The sequence below is a fragment of the Anser cygnoides genome, chromosome 6 (assembly GCF_040182565.1).
Source record: "Anser cygnoides isolate HZ-2024a breed goose chromosome 6, Taihu_goose_T2T_genome, whole genome shotgun sequence".
NCBI lineage: Eukaryota > Metazoa > Chordata > Aves > Anseriformes > Anatidae > Anser > Anser cygnoides.
Genome location: NC_089878.1, coordinates 39,186,318 through 39,202,115, shown reverse-complemented (window position 1 = coordinate 39,202,115; position 15,798 = coordinate 39,186,318). Strand labels below are relative to the sequence as shown.

General features: G+C 37.2%; 1 long non-coding RNA gene across 1 annotated transcript; it reads left to right on the top strand.

The window, feature by feature from the left end:
- Positions 1-9,383: 9,383 nt before the first annotated feature.
- LOC106041014 (uncharacterized) lies at positions 9,384-13,880 on the top strand. Its single transcript, XR_001210244.3, has 3 exons — positions 9,384-9,949; positions 12,081-12,163; positions 12,488-13,880. It is a non-coding gene; the product is annotated as an uncharacterized lncRNA (long non-coding RNA).
- Positions 13,881-15,798: the final 1,918 nt, after the last annotated feature.

The window sequence follows — 15,798 nt, the reverse complement described above, 5'->3', positions numbered from 1 at the left end:
ATTATACTTTTGTATTGATTTACGTTGTTTGCTATTTTGCTGTACAATTTTTGCATTATTAAAGGATGTGTTTTCTGATACTGCATGCAAGTTCTTATCCCATTGGACAAGGCTCGCTGCAAATGTAATCATGAAAAAAAGCGACCCCTCCCTCAAAGCCCTGTCCCCTCCACATTTCTCACAGTTACATATATTACCATATAGCAGATTTTTTCAATTTCTATCTGTACATACAGACACTCATGTTTACCTCACAGAGAAAAATCCTGTATATTTTTAGTAAAGGTGCAGCTAATAGTGTTTGATACAAAGGACACAGTTCCTATTAAAATTTAATAGAGAATATCTTTTTGCTCTCCCATATATTTCTGTATATATGGTGTGATTTTATGGGCTAAGCTCTAGTGGATAATTTTAAAAAAAAATCTATATGAAATTACAAAGAATATTTTTCAAAGTGTTTTGTTTTATATACATGCATTATAAATATATAACTACATGTGCACATTTGATTTTTCTTGTTTATATTAAAAATGACAACAAGATTTTGAAACATACACACTTTTTAAGCTAAAACAAAGAAAGCGATTATGGGTCCCCTACCTCCTCTGAACTGGGAAGTATCTTGTTTGTCAAACTTCACACAAAATTGGGTTCACCATCACGTACCTTGCAATGCCTGATCTCTCTCCATTTCCTATACTGCAAACTGAAAGAGTAAAACAGCTGTGGAAAACACAAGTTCAGGACTTAGATGTGCTGCATACATCAGTTTCTCTTTTTGTGTCAGTGTCATAAAAGGGGCTAGTTGGAGATCTGATGTGTAAAAAAGGAGTAGTTATTGCATGCGTCCCTTGCCTTCTGACATCAATCTCCTTATAGAAAGGCAAGTCATTTAATAACAGGGGTTTATAGTACTAAAGTACTTCTAAATGAACGGGGGAAGATAATCACATGGCGAGGGCTGTCTTCTCCAGTTTGCATGATAACGCTCCACTCAGGCCCTGGGACAGGACCAAGGTAAACTGAAATAAGGATTAACTGACAATAGCAAAGGCTAATTTACAGAAACCACATGAGGAGTTCCTGAGCACTGCCCAGATAACAAAAATATTATCAACACTGTTTACAGTGAAGTAAGTCAGTTTATTAGTTGGAGTGCTTCATTATGTATAAAAGATGCCAATGATAGTCTCCTAGTCAAAATAAACAGGCATAAAGTGTTCCACATATACAGTTTGCAGAGAACAGTTACTTTGCTATTTATTTAATAATTGACCATAAATGGAGTCAAAGTGCAAAGGGAAAAAAAAAACTAAAAAAAGCAGCACACTAAGGGCTTTTTGAAAGATTGATAAATAATGTGGAATCTCAATTAGGCTTTAGAAGGAATGCAGATATTAAAAATTTGGTCAAGAATCTAATTAGCTGGAGGTAATTAAACAGTCTCACACGGGGTCATTAATCTTTTCCACAGACCTTTGATGTTTTGCACACTGTCTTCTAGTCATTAATAAAATTCATAACACTCCTCTTTGTGGTGTTTTATCATCGTGTTTTTCTCTGTAAGAGCATAGAGCAAGTGTCATTGTATCACAAGGGCCTTACTTTAGTTAATTTCTTTTTTTCTGCTTGTTAGACTTAACTCTTTCTTGAACAAAATGACACCGATTTCAACCTGAAGTTTAAGACAGGTTTTAAATCCCTGATATGCTCTCATAAATAGCTTTCAGAATGCGTAAGTTAAGAAATAAACTAAATGTTTCTGACACATTTGTGAAATTAGAAACTTTTTTTTTTTTTTTTCAAATCTAGTTCCTCTGTCCGGTTGTTAATTTTGCAACTTGGTTCATGTATTAGTCATATCTATTTCAGAAAAAGTGGAGAATTTTATTTTGCTTTCATTCTTTACCTTGGGTATCTTTTGATGGCAAGTCCCTCAGAGGCATAACCTGTAGTGTGCAGTTAATTTTAGCAGTGAAACCAGGGAGCTCTTGAGGACAGCGCTGGGATAGAAGTGAGGAATAATTATGAAAAAGAACTAAGGAAAATGGAAATTTGTTGAACGTGACTGATTTTATGTACAGGCTCGAAAAGGAAGCAGTACAGTACTTCAATAATGCATTATCCTGACATATTTCAAAGACAAACTGGATTCAAGAATAGCTGAATTTAAAAGGCAGGAAAGCTACAAAGGGTGCTTTTGGAAGATATAAAGATATGATTTCTATTACAAATATTAATATACATACATGCAGCGTGTGCATTCTATATTTATAGATGTTTGTATTACAAGACCTACATTTATGAGCTGTTATGTAGAGTTGTACGGTTATGTCTAAATAAAAAGATATATAAATGGTTTGTTAATGAAATGTTTGTGTCTATACAATGGCATTTCACATTTTAGGTGACTGCATTTCTGAAACAGACAAATGCCTTGTTTCATGAAGCAGTTGTAGATTTTGCATTTCCTTCAGAACCGTTTCAGGCACTTGCTCATTGGTGGTGAGAACGTCCTGGGTCATAACAAGGATGCACAAACTGAACTGATACTTTGCAATCCTTCAGGTAGAAGAGCCTGATGCAAAGCTGCATTGCATCATTTGCTGTGAGATGTGTAGAAAATGTGCCTTTCCTTTCTACAAGTGAAGAAATGTAAAGTGGTGTTTAAATATGATGATAAATGGCAACAATTGAAAATGTTGATAGGGATCATTTTTGTGTTTTTATGACTTCCTGATTTGCACAACTGAAATACAGCAGATTTGTGCCTAAAAAGCTGGATGATTTTATCTCCTATTTTAGAAAGAAATCACACTTGATACCATTTCAGTGGGAAGAGGAATTAATGAGAGACAGGAATGAAAATATCTAAGAGTATATAGTTATCTGGAGCAATCATGTTCCAAGCCTGTGAAGTGTTGTTCCTTTCGTCTTGTATGTTCTGTTCTGACATATTCTCTGCTAATTCTCTGTCACTACTTGAAGTTCTACTTTCTTGCAACATCTCCTATTAAGTTCATATCCAGTGTAAAGCTGTAGAGATCAGAAAAATATAGAATGCAGTTACAAGGCTTTGGGTGAAAAATACCACTTTTTTCTCAAATGGAATTTAAACATAAATGTTTGTGTGTCATTTTCTCAGAGGAAGGAAGTGATAGCAGTTATTTTATTTCTGTATTACTAGTAAAAATGTTTTAATTTAAAAATATCAAACCAACTATAAGATATTTTGCAGTGATCTAGTTAAAATGAGTGAGAGATGGACATTGAAGATTGTTTTCTTATGTATTTATTGCAAGTTGAAAACAAGGCCTGCCAGTCACTCTTTTATACTTTTTATCCAGAAAAAAAATAATATGTTTCTTACCTATTTAAGGCAATTGCTATGGCCAAAAATTTAATGAATTGATATATTCACAGAATGAAGAGAATGAAAATTGGGAGGCTGCAAAAAGAAACTCTTGTTAAAATTGCTTTTTTTTTTTTTTCTCCCCCTAAATGTTCATGCATTTTCAGTGAGTAATTAACTTTTCAATAAGGACATCATCTTTAGTGATTTGACCTAGCTGTCTTTCACAATATGAAACACCTAATAACCGCTGGAGTTCCACACAGAAAACTACAGACTGACAGCAATGTCCCTGTTGCTTCCAAAGTAAGTAAGTAAACAAATAATAACAAACAAAACAAAACTAAAACAAAAAAGCAAAAAACATTCCCCTGCTCCTTCCTTCCCCACTCCAAAAAAACAAACAAACAAACAAAAAAAAACCCACAAAAAAAACACAAAACAAAACAAAACCCCAAATACAGAAGATTTCTAAGGCTTTAGAGTTCTGTTTCTTTTATATCAGAAATAAACTAATACAGCCTTAATCTTTAAATAAAGGTTGCACATAATTATAATTTTTAAGTAAATTGCAGGTGCCAACTTCTAAGACCTCTTTTCAAAATAATGTTAATGAGATCCATAGGTGATTTAGACTACTTAATAATAATGAGATTGATACTAGGAACCCTCACATTGGCAACAATTTGATAATTGTCTGAGCAGGAAGAACTAGCCCTCCCTGGTGGTTTGAAAACATAGCTGAGATTTGAAAATCTGTACAGAGCTCTTACTTAATCTGAGCAATTCTATAATGATGTGAAAAGGTAAGTGTTTTTGATTTAGTGATGTCTATATTTCAAGAGACAAGATGCTGATGATAAAAAAAGAAAGCAAAAGATGAATGGCTGGTTTCTGGAGACATCTTTTGGCTTGATATCTAACACCATGTATGTCTGTGTGCATTTCTCTCAGTTTTCCCACTAGTAAAATAGAATACTAATTAGATTTTGATTACAGTCAGTTTTTAAAGTGTGGAAGGCGCACTCAAATTTTGCTACTACAACACAATGTAAAAGCCGGACACAATCTTTTAAATCTGATGTGCTGCCTGCTTTCAGAGCTGATCAGCTGGAAAGAGAGTATGTATACATTACTTACAAACGTGGTATATTTTTCCCTGTGGTAGACGCTACCTGGAAGTTTCTGGGTGACGAATAATGAGTCCAATCAAATAATTCTTCAGACTCAGGAATTTTGAGATGGCTTAAAAGTTAAGAGCTGAAGATAAAATTCTTTGCTTATAGGTACCAGACTGGGTTGGTATTTAAAATCCGTGGGGTTTATGTAGGTAAAGATCTATAAAGGTAAGTGATGAAATGTGACATACAACCTAGAAATGCCCAGGTGTGGACCTGAATGCCAGTTTCAGAGGCTCTGAATTCAGTACTTAAAGGAAGATGCTGCAGGTGAACCTGTCTGATTGTCTGGGTCTCCATTGCAGACTACCCTACAGGCTACGAGCCAGGATAGAGAGCCTGAACGAGTCTTCTCCACTCTGCTGGCCACAAAATGGCATTCAATTTCATGGCTGGAGAATAAAAAACACCTTTACGCTTAGTTAGGTACAGCGATTTTTAGTAGCTAAGAAGTAGCGTATGTGTAAAACAACTACTTACACCACTATATTGCATTCTTAATGCTTGCCCATTAGCCAAATGTATAAAAGTGCTGAGACTAAATGCATTATTATTTTTTTCATATTTAAAGTCCAGTTTAGATACTGTGCATCAATTTTAAACTAGTTTTAAGATTAAATAAATAAATAAAAAATAAATAAATAAAAGAAAACCTAAACAGAACTGCTGTTGAATTTGCATTTATCAGCATGAAATATATCAGTACGGAAAGCAGACCAAAATGCTGAAACCATTTCTTTTATATATACGTTGGCTGTATTAGATATCCTTTTAACTTTCAGGAGAAATGTTAGGAAAAAAATAAAAATAAAAAAAGAAGATTTTCATGTAGATGCAATGTCTTTACAGAACAGTGATTATTTGTGTATTTATAGTCTTAAGCTGTTAGAATCTCAGCACTGTGGAAAAAAAAAGAAAGAAAAAAAGAATCATCCAATGAATGAACTAATAGGAGTCTTCCTGTAATCTTGAATTTTGAAGAAATGCATTGCCTAACAACAAACTGACTATTTTAGATCTGAACCAGATCTCATGCTTAAAACAAAGCAGCTCCTCAGTAGCAGGAGTTAAAAATGGTCAGGGAAAAGTTTCTGCACGAAGTCTATAAATATTTATTAGAATGTCCATGAGATCAAATCAAATATTTCCTTTCAGTCATTGTAACTTTCCCTAGACTGAGTTCTGCAAAGTTTTATGTATTCCTGCATGGGGGCTTCAGCCTGAAAAATGAGAAGACAAATGAGTAAATCTTTGGAGGTTCAATGCCACCTCGCAGCTCCCCGGTTAACTGTAAGGTCATCCCGCAAACAGCTGGGCAGAGAGGAAATCCACGGCTCTGGAGCCATTATATCATTTCCTCTTCTGTTTCCTCTCAACTATTTCTGCCAGAAAATGGCTAATAATGGGCTATTTGCATAGGGCAATAGGAGAAGGCAAACTAAAGAGCTGTTTTAATGCTAAATTTCCTTTGTAAATGTAGTTATAAAAACTGGACTAAAGAGGGCAGGAGATACTCTATTTAAAAAATAAACGTAGGCAACTGGATAGTAAAACTCTATGGGGAAACAATAATATATATTTCAGTATATAATAAAGTGATTTATTTTCAATAAAATCTGTAAAACTGCTTTAGTTACTTTGACACCTTGATTAACTGGAGTTTCAAAGATATTTGTGTGTGTGCGAACCTTCTTCATCCCAACAGTTCAGAATACTTTATTGCATCTGCTATTGAATATGTATGTTTTAAAAGCATTTGCTGCACTGTAGTTTTACTGGATGTCAGGGACAAAATAGATTAATATTAGACCTCAGCCAGAAAGCATTTCTGTGGCAGTACATGAAATGTAGCACTCTTCAGTGCTGACGGTCTCCCTGACTTATTTCTTGGGATGCTTTATACCGAGCTACAGGGTAAATTTATTTCCCATAAAATCACTGATTACCGTGATAAAATCTACCCCTAAAAAGTTTGCTGCCACTGGGGACATTTCAGATCTGCCTGTACCAGGAATGCAACCATCAGTGATGTGGTGTTTACCCTACACCCTGCAAGGTCTGGGAGCCTTCGCTGAAGCCTCTCGCAGGGCTTTCGGAGATTTCAGTGCCTATCACTGCATGCATGAAGGTCGTACAGTGACTGGCACCAAATATTAGCACAGTTGGGAAAATTTACGTAAGAAGGAAATCCTAGCATTGAGAAAGACTTTTATTTATTTATTTATTTATTTATTTGTATTTATTTTTCTTTAATGCACACAATCTTTGTGAGAGCAAGGGCGGAGGAAAACAGGCTGTGGGAAATGATGGTGACTTTCTGGCCCCATTTCACCAGTGGCATCACTGGGCTCCAGCTCGTTGCAAGCGACACACTGCAGGGATGTGGGTGATATAGGAATTGTCCTGCCAAGGATGGCCTACCTAACTTTTTCAATCCCCTTTCCCCTGTACCAGCACAAGGGTACATAGGGCATCCCAGTATATAGGGATGCCAGTACTGAAATCACAGCCCATCATTACATGTTCTTTCTTCTGGGAAAGGAACACTGCTGATGGGATGGGGGAGACTCATTTGTGGCAAGACCCAGCCAGATGTCAGATCTCCTCTGTTACATTTCCAGGAATTTCCTGATGCCAACTCCTTCACTGGACTCTCAGGCATATGAGGATATGAACAAGGATCAGAACAGCATGAATTTGATTTCTACTACTAAATGCAGTTCTATTTTAATTTAACTTTTCCTCCTCTGTGTATGTACAGCAACTATATCTTTCTGAAAAAAATAGATAATCTGGATTTTTAAAAAATATTTAATTTCTACATAATATATAGATATTTTTTAATTCATTCAGAAATACTGAGAAAACACGCAAATATGAAGTTCTCATAAAGTTTGGACTTAAAATTATTGGACTATTTTCCTGTAGAAGAGCAAAAGGGGATTTATTTTTAAACGTTTCAAAACACAAACACCTTCAAAAATGTTGAAAATTTGCTGTCTTGTGTATATTGACATCCTCTGTGTTTTATTTCAGCTTGAGCACACCAGAACTTTGTTGCTGTTGTTGATTAAGTGCTTCCAGTGCATTCATCTCCAACAGCATTAACAAGGAATAAACAAGACATCGCTGAGGTTTTAGAGTAACATCTCAGTAACACCACCAGTATTTACATGATGATAACTGTTCAGGATAAATTTTTAATAAAGACCTTATTTATGTGAAATTAGAAATATAGAAAATATGTTAGAAAATCAGAAGCACAGATATGGCCCAAAGTCCCTGTTTAACAGTATGTTGTGTTTTTTTTTTTTTTTTTCCTTGAGCTTTTGAGGTTGTTTAGCACTAATGTGTGCCAGTCCAGCAAACGAACTGAACAATAAAGGACACATTCTTTGAACAGAGAAAGATTGGAAACTTGTCTTTGGAAGAAATTCCAAGAGTAAATAAAGGTTGCATGATTCCCTTGGGAATGCGCTTAAGTTACATGTCATGTGTTATATGTTCGTATAAACCTCGTGATGTTGGTCCTGTTTTGAATTTCATATTCTCTACAACACTCTTGCTAATATATCACTAAAAAAAGCTGAGAGGAGAAAGGCACCAAAACTGTACAGACAACTATGCATAAAAAGAGCATTAATAACTTCCAGGACTTTTTTCCAAGGTTGATGATAATTTACTTCCCAGAATTAAGGCATTTTTTTTTCTTTTTTTTTTTTTTTTAAGATGTCAGAATGCTAAAATGAAAAGTATGCAAAATTATTCCAGTTTGAGATGTAAATTACACTGCCAGAAAGATGGGTGATATGTGTAATGGAGGAATTAGGTCTCTTAGACTAAAGCAGATTCTGGTAAATCATAAAATATGTAAGGAGTCTGTGGCCCAGTCCTGGATTTGCTAAAATGAATATAAATGTGATGAGCATCTGATGGCATGATAACTTCTGCCCTTTTCAAGTTGTGAATTTCCATGTACAGAAAATTCACAGCAGCACAGAGACGCGTGTGCTTTGGGTTAAATATCAATCAGAACCAAACACCACATTCACTTTTGAGGGCTTTATGCTATGTTTATTTTCTACCAATGCATTGGTCTGGAGGTCATGGAGATCTTCTTACGCCTCATATAATGCTCGTATTCAGCCACAGACTGTTTCTTTGGCTGCAGCACGGCCAAGCCAGCCCTGTCATGCAGGTTTTCATGCTCAGGCCCCAGTGTGAGTTGTCCCAGTGTTATACCCGGTCCTGAGTGCTCACAAGTCCTCTCTCTGCTGCAGGATGGAGGCCACGCTTTGCCTCTGCAACATGCTAAAACCTTAATAACTTTTCCAGGTTCTTAGGCTGTGAGCAAAATCAGGAAATAATTGTCAACGTTTGATCTGACACCACCTGATTGATAGACAGAAGGCATTTGCTCTGGGGAAATAGTACCAGGAAGTTTTTGCAACTTGTATGGCAAAATATAGTAAAATTTAAGCTTCTTTTACCAATCATTGAATAAATTCTTTTTGTCTGTGTTTATAAATATGACATATATATATATATACACAGATAATTATAAAATCCTACTCTGAATTTTACTTCATTTGCTCGTCCCAAAGGCTCTAGAGAGTATGCTTGCAATCATCAACCTTCTCCCAGATTTATGTTGGGTTCACCTCTCACATATTTGTAAACTAAAAAAATAATGTTACTGTGGAGCTTGTTTGACAAACGTCTTTTGTTAGTGGCAGTATCACGGCTTATAATGTTTACTTCCAAGAAATGAAGACATGACATTGTTTATGTCCATAGACCGAAGCCAAGTTTCTTTTTCTTTCTTTCTTCTTTTTTTTTTTTTTTTTTTTCTCCATATAGAAACTCAGGTTTAGTATTTTCAAGATGCGAGAGTTATGGGTCTGCAGTTTTGACCACAGAGTTACAACAGCATACCCTGTGTGAGTTGTCCCAGTGCTACACCTGGTCATATCTTCCTTCCTGTCATATTCCTGTTATTCCTGTCATAAAACTTAAGTTTTCCTGTTGTAGTATCTCAAAACGCAGTCTCTAATACAATTTCTGAAAAGCTCAAGGTGTTAAAATTTGCTTTCCATTTCTCCAGGATGCTAAGCAGGAGCAGGCAGCTCACTCTGACCCAATTTAGCTTCCCTTTGCACTTCCTCCCCATTTGTTATCAGGCTTTTTGGAACAGGTCTGTGAAGCACTCTTTTAAAAGAGATATGCTGTCTTATCCTCTCTATCCAAGGTGAGCAAGCTTTCCAAATTCTTGTAGGAGAAGGCAGTGCAGTCCATTTCTGACATGCGGCCTGCTAGGCATTGTGCTCTGAGTTTCAGCTTCACAGGCTCAGGTCCTGGAGGCCCTGACTGGGGGCAGAAAGTAACGATCAGGCAAAAATAGTGAGGCCAAACGCAGGTAAAGAACAGATCTTAGTTGGGAACAAAAGAGTTAGGAAGTGGCACAAGCTGGGCTAGCGTTGTCTGGGGGACTAGAGAGACTTTGGAGACGGAGTGAGCACTGGGGCTGAGGACGGGAGTTAGTGTGGAAGGAAGGACAAAGATTTAGGCCTGGGAAGGCCTCGGTGAAGTGACTGGGGAGAGAAGTGGCAACTACATGTATAAAGGGCTGTGGCAAGAGGGGGAAAGACCTGATGCAATGGTGGGAGAGATGAGAATATGCCAAGCAGTTCTGATGCCACACGACTGGGATTCGTAAATCCATTCCTAAGGAAACCAGACACACAGAACTGCTTCGTCTGTACAGGCCTCTGTCCTTCCCTGATAGCTTTCAAAATTGCTGGTCAATTTTAGCTAGTGAGTGTTGGGGTCATAATGTTATTAATTTCTTATGTGTTTCATAAAAGCAGGCAGTTGTATAGATAAGGTATGCCTAAATTAGTAAGGAAAAAAAACTGCATCATCTGCAACAAAGTGAGAAATCCATGCTGGAGAAGGGAGGAAGCTATACTTCATAAATATTTCTGCTCATGGGACCCCTTGTGTACCACTGATCCAGTTTATTAAACCAAAAATTATATTGAAAACATTACAGCTGCAAAATCAGATACTTCCAACCTGGGGGATAATATAACTAAAGTAGCCTTTGCTTTTCCTGCTTCTGTATGTGTGACATGACAAAGGTTGAAATCCCACAATCCTGTAATATTTTTCCTCTGATTAGTGCACAGAATACGAGCTCTTCCCCCAATATTTTATCCACATTGCTCAGCGTATATCTGAGTGTCTCACTCATTGCATGCTTTTCAGAGCTGACCCTGAAGACGTCATTATTAATTTGTTTCATTTGTTATTCAGCAGTGTATATCTCTAAAATATCTGAGTGCTTTAGAAATGTTAGTTAATTGCCACAACCCCCTTGTGGGGACAGTGATATCTCTGCTAATAGATTAGGAGCCATAGCATGGGAACAACTGAGATTGGTAGATACCACAGATATTATATATATTTATATACTGTTATTATTATACACTTATACAGATTGTATATTTCCACAGAATCCCAGAATAGTTGAAGTTGGAAGGGCTCTCTGGAGGCCATCAGGTCCAACCCCTGCTCCAGCAGGGCCACCAGAAGCAGAGTACCCAGGCCCACATCCAGGCAGTCTCCAAGGAGGAGACCCCACAACCTCTTTGGGCAGCCTGTGCCGGCTCCATTACCCACACAACACAGAAGTGCTTCCTGGTGTTCATACAAAACCTCTGCTCTTTCAGTTTGTGCCCACTGTCTCTTGTCTGGGCACTGAGTGCCACCAAAAAGAGCCTGATTCCCTCCTCATTGCTCCTTCCCCTCAAGAATTTATATACACCGATGAGTTCCTCCCTGAGCCTCCTCTTCTCTACGCTCTAGAATTATCACAGATGATTTTTTTTTTTTAATCTAATCTTGATTCTTCCTCAGAGCCTGCTGTGAATTAAATAAGGAAAAGCCTGTTAAAAAATAATCAGGCAAATAAATGTTGTATCAAAGCAAGTAGTGGGGTACTGAGTTAAGACCATCCACAGTTCCCAAGGTCTGAACACTTGATTTTTCAGCATGGATATTCTTTCAGCAACATGTGGGTGAGAAAAAGGCAGAGACGGGCAGAAAGAGAAAAGAGAAAGGTTCTTATTGCTGCAGTTCTCATTGAGTTCAAACTCATTGTAATTGAGTGTTAATTTTTCTTAAATTAGAAATGATTAAAAAACTGTGGCTGGGGTTGTAATGGGAGATGATCCGAAAAGGAAGGTTTGCTTTTGAACCACTGTAGAATGAATTGCAATCTTAACAAACTAAATGGCTTGTAAATATATCCAGTAATTGTGTATTAATGGAAAGTGTTGTGCACACACTGCACATGTCTCTTCATGGCTGCAAAATTTGACTGTCATTCAGAGATTTGATTATAAGGGCCTTTAAAAAAAAAGTCTGGAACAAATGAAAAAACTCATGCTTCAGAGCATAAACCAGAAGAGAGTCAGGTCAGGAATATTTTTCTCCAGGCAAACTATTTTATAATAGCTTACTTCAAGGCTTTGTGTTCTTTCTAGGAAACACCCAGCAGCGGCCGTTTTCAGAGAGAAGATACGATTCTGACCTGCTGCTGTTATACCTTCGGCATTTAGTGATATGGGTTTGTAAGACTTCCTCATTATAAAAGAAAAAATTGCTAAATAGATTTTAAGTTAAAACAGACAAATATCTAGACAGCCTACAACATAATAGGGTAAAGATCAAATTCTACCCTTGCTTAAATTCAGCCATCTCATTAGCATTAATAGGGCTGCATGTGTAACTGATAGCAAAATTTGGCTAGTAAACCTTGAAGGACTTCTGTTTAAAAAGAGATTTTTATGTACAGGCCAGGAAAAAAACAGCTGAAACTGATAAAATGCAATTTATATCACCATAATGACAGTGCCTAGTAGTAAGATGTTTGTTTTTTTCCCCCTTCAAGTGGGTAAAGATTATTCCCAGACTGAACCCTTCATCACAAGCCAACTTTTAACTGTGAGAGAAATGTCTGAACTGGTGAGTTAAGATTTGCAGACCTTTTTTCATGCTGGAAATGTTAAGGCTAAGTCATATGGTGCAAAAACCACTGTAGTAAGTAGGGACTATTCAGTGTGGCATCTTTGCAAACCTCGAAAGCAGGATTGCCCCTATACTGTAGTTTAACTTTCCTCTTAAAAGTATCCTGGGGATACTGGGGTCTTCTTTGCAGGAAGGTGTCATACCTTTTACTTCCATAAATAAGAAAGTCTCAGTTATGACACTGCAGTTCTAGATATGTTTGTAATGAAAAACTCAAAATTTAAGAGCTTTGGAGAAACAGTGATTGGCCTTTGTGCTTCTCCTTCTAACATGAACAAGCATGTGATTGCCAGTTTTACATTGTTTATTCATAGGGAGAAACAGAGATGTGGAAGATGGCGGTTGTGATCAGAAATATTTCCATTCACAGCTGGGGAGCCAGAATTTTATTTTGTTTCTCTAAGATGTTGAATATCAGAAGTAGAATTTAATCATGGAATATAAAAAATGCAATAACATGGTATACTCCAAAAATATACTTTTCTTCTGGAGGGTGGTGCTCACAAAACCTGTAAAGTTTTGCCATTCCCAGCTTTGTGCACTGACAAACACGACTTCCCTGCTTCTTCAGTGCAACTTCTGCTGGTTGGCTGTGGTTGGAGGAAGAAATTGTAGCTCTAAGCTCTAAAGGATATCCAGCATTCCTTATACTGTAACATGCAAGGAACTCAGGCTGCTGGATGTTACAATTCCAGATCAAAGAGCTGTTTCAAATGGGAAAAAAAAAAATATATATATATGTATATATAGTTACTCTATATATAGAGAGCAGTTTACATGAGAAGTATCTCTCTCATATATCCAAATAACCATCAGAGAGAATATCCTCCCTGCATGGCACTGAATAAGGACTGTGGCCCAGGCAAGGGGCCCCAGAGCCCCCCATAATCCCCCAGCAGTCCAGAGTTTCCCAGACCTGAGAGTCCAGTGCAGGACCTGGCAGCAGGTGCTTTCCAAAGGGATACCCAAGTACAGAAGTGACATTTATATTCAAATGCTTGGCAATATGCACAGTGGGGTATTAGTGCTATGCAATCAGTTGCTAGCAAGTCACAGAATCTCAATTAAAACAAAGAAAATGGCATGTTTTTTCTATGAGTAATAGAAACCAGGTACTTCAGTGAAGCAAGATAACTTCAAGAGCTAATGAATAAATAATACCAGTGAATGAATAATTTAAGTGTAGTGTCAGCTGCCTTGAACAATCTTTATCCTTGAAACAATAAAATGTGACCACGTTGGGTATAACTGTGTAAAAAGGCTATGGGACTACAGCTTTGCTTTTAGGGAGCAGGACTGTAAGACCTCAGAGGATGCTGAGCAATAACTATCCCATGCAGCGTTTGCCAGGGAGTGAGGACACTAAACTCCTACCCTGTAGTTTAGGAATGCTCCATGGCATTTTATTCATTGCTCAGCTGGGGAGCATAGAGTCAAATACTGTTAGGTGATGCTCATTGAGGTATTTCAGCCACGTAGGGAATTGTAGGGACTTAAATTGCAGCTGATGTATAGGTAGGAAACGGTTTTTCTGTGTGTTTCTACCTAAAAGATGTATGGAAATGTTTCACAAGTCAAGGGAGCCTTTAACTACTCCTTGCTTTATTTAACGTGGCTCGTTAACATCATTCCTCCAGGTGTTGTCTGTAATTGAAACCTCAGGCACAGGCAGCCCTTCTGCAAAGCTCACTTCTCTAGGTATGTGGTGTCCTTGCTGGTTTCCAGACCTGGCTACCATGACATGTGAGTGGCTCTTCTCTGTAGGGAAAACAGGAAGGTAGACACTCTGGTGTCCTCTGGGAGTGCTGTGATACGGGTGGCTTTGGATGAACACAGCAAATCTGGGCTTGCTCAATCTAAAAGAAAACAGGACTTTCTCTGCGAGAGAAAGAGGATTGCTCTCATTATTTCTGTTATGTATTTCATTCCTTAGGAACTTTGTTTTATTTGAAAAGGTGGTTGCTTTATTATTATTATTATTTTTTTCATATGAATTAAGGATCTTTTGAAAATGCCTAAAAGGAAAACATTTCTCACTTGATCTTTACATAGTGATTTTCAATGCATCTTTACATAGAAGACTTTTTTAAAGTTATTTGAATAATTCAGAAGTCTGCTTTCACTCTTAGAAGACATCTGTAGAGTAAAAAAATATTGCAGTAAAGACAAATTCAAGATGTGTAGTCCTGTAGAGGAATCTATTTTCTGAAGTTAATATGAAAAAATGAGAAAACTAAGATACCTCTTATGTTGCTGTAGTCTGGAGTAAAACCATAGTTCTACTTTTATGACCTTAAGCATTTGGGGAAATGCCATGATGCCTATTAAGCTCTCTTGAGCTGTGGTAATGTTTTTAATATTCTGCAAGTTACAAAACTGACTATTTCACCAAAAAGTTCATCATTTGTATGATGGATAAATACAGCAGAAAAGTAGAAGTCCTAGGGAGTAGGTTAGGGATTGGAAAAAAGCCTTTTTCTCTACTTTAATCTCAGCACTTATTTGCTTCTCATTTCTCCATCTTGCACTACAGAACAGATCTGTGTTACATGACTGGGCCACCACAATTAATTTGAACCAGACAAGTGCCACTGTTCATTTATATATACAAATACCAAAAAGACAAATGTAAAACCAGTCGAATTCAACCATGGTATTATTTTTCTTTCTTCTCCTTATATTGCCATAACAATAAAAAATGCTGGATCAAAAATGATGGGAAAAGTAAGACTATAGCTCTTCAAAAACAGGTCTTGGTGTGCATATGTCCTTACAGAGCTAAGGGAAAAAAGATAGTATATCTTCACAGGAGTGTGGAAACGTTACTGAAACTGGAATTGCTGGGTTTATAGTGGGTGAAAGCCAATGGTAGTTGAGAAGGGAATCTGGCCTTGAGCACACATCTGCACATGTCTGTCCGTGCTGCTATCTTTGCTGTAATAGCGTTTATAGTGATTTAGTTGCAACAGGGTATGGCAACAATAAGGTGCAGTGTTAATAAAGCAAATTACTGTGAGTGAATATATTTGAAACTGGGAGTCCGATCTCTGTATTTTGAATTCCTGAGCTAGTTGCAGGATTTTAAATCCTCCTTCTTGTCCCTGAGGTTGGGGTTTGTTTAATCCCTCTTTCCTGTTAGTGGTTCAGCCAAGATATATTATAAGCAGGCAATCA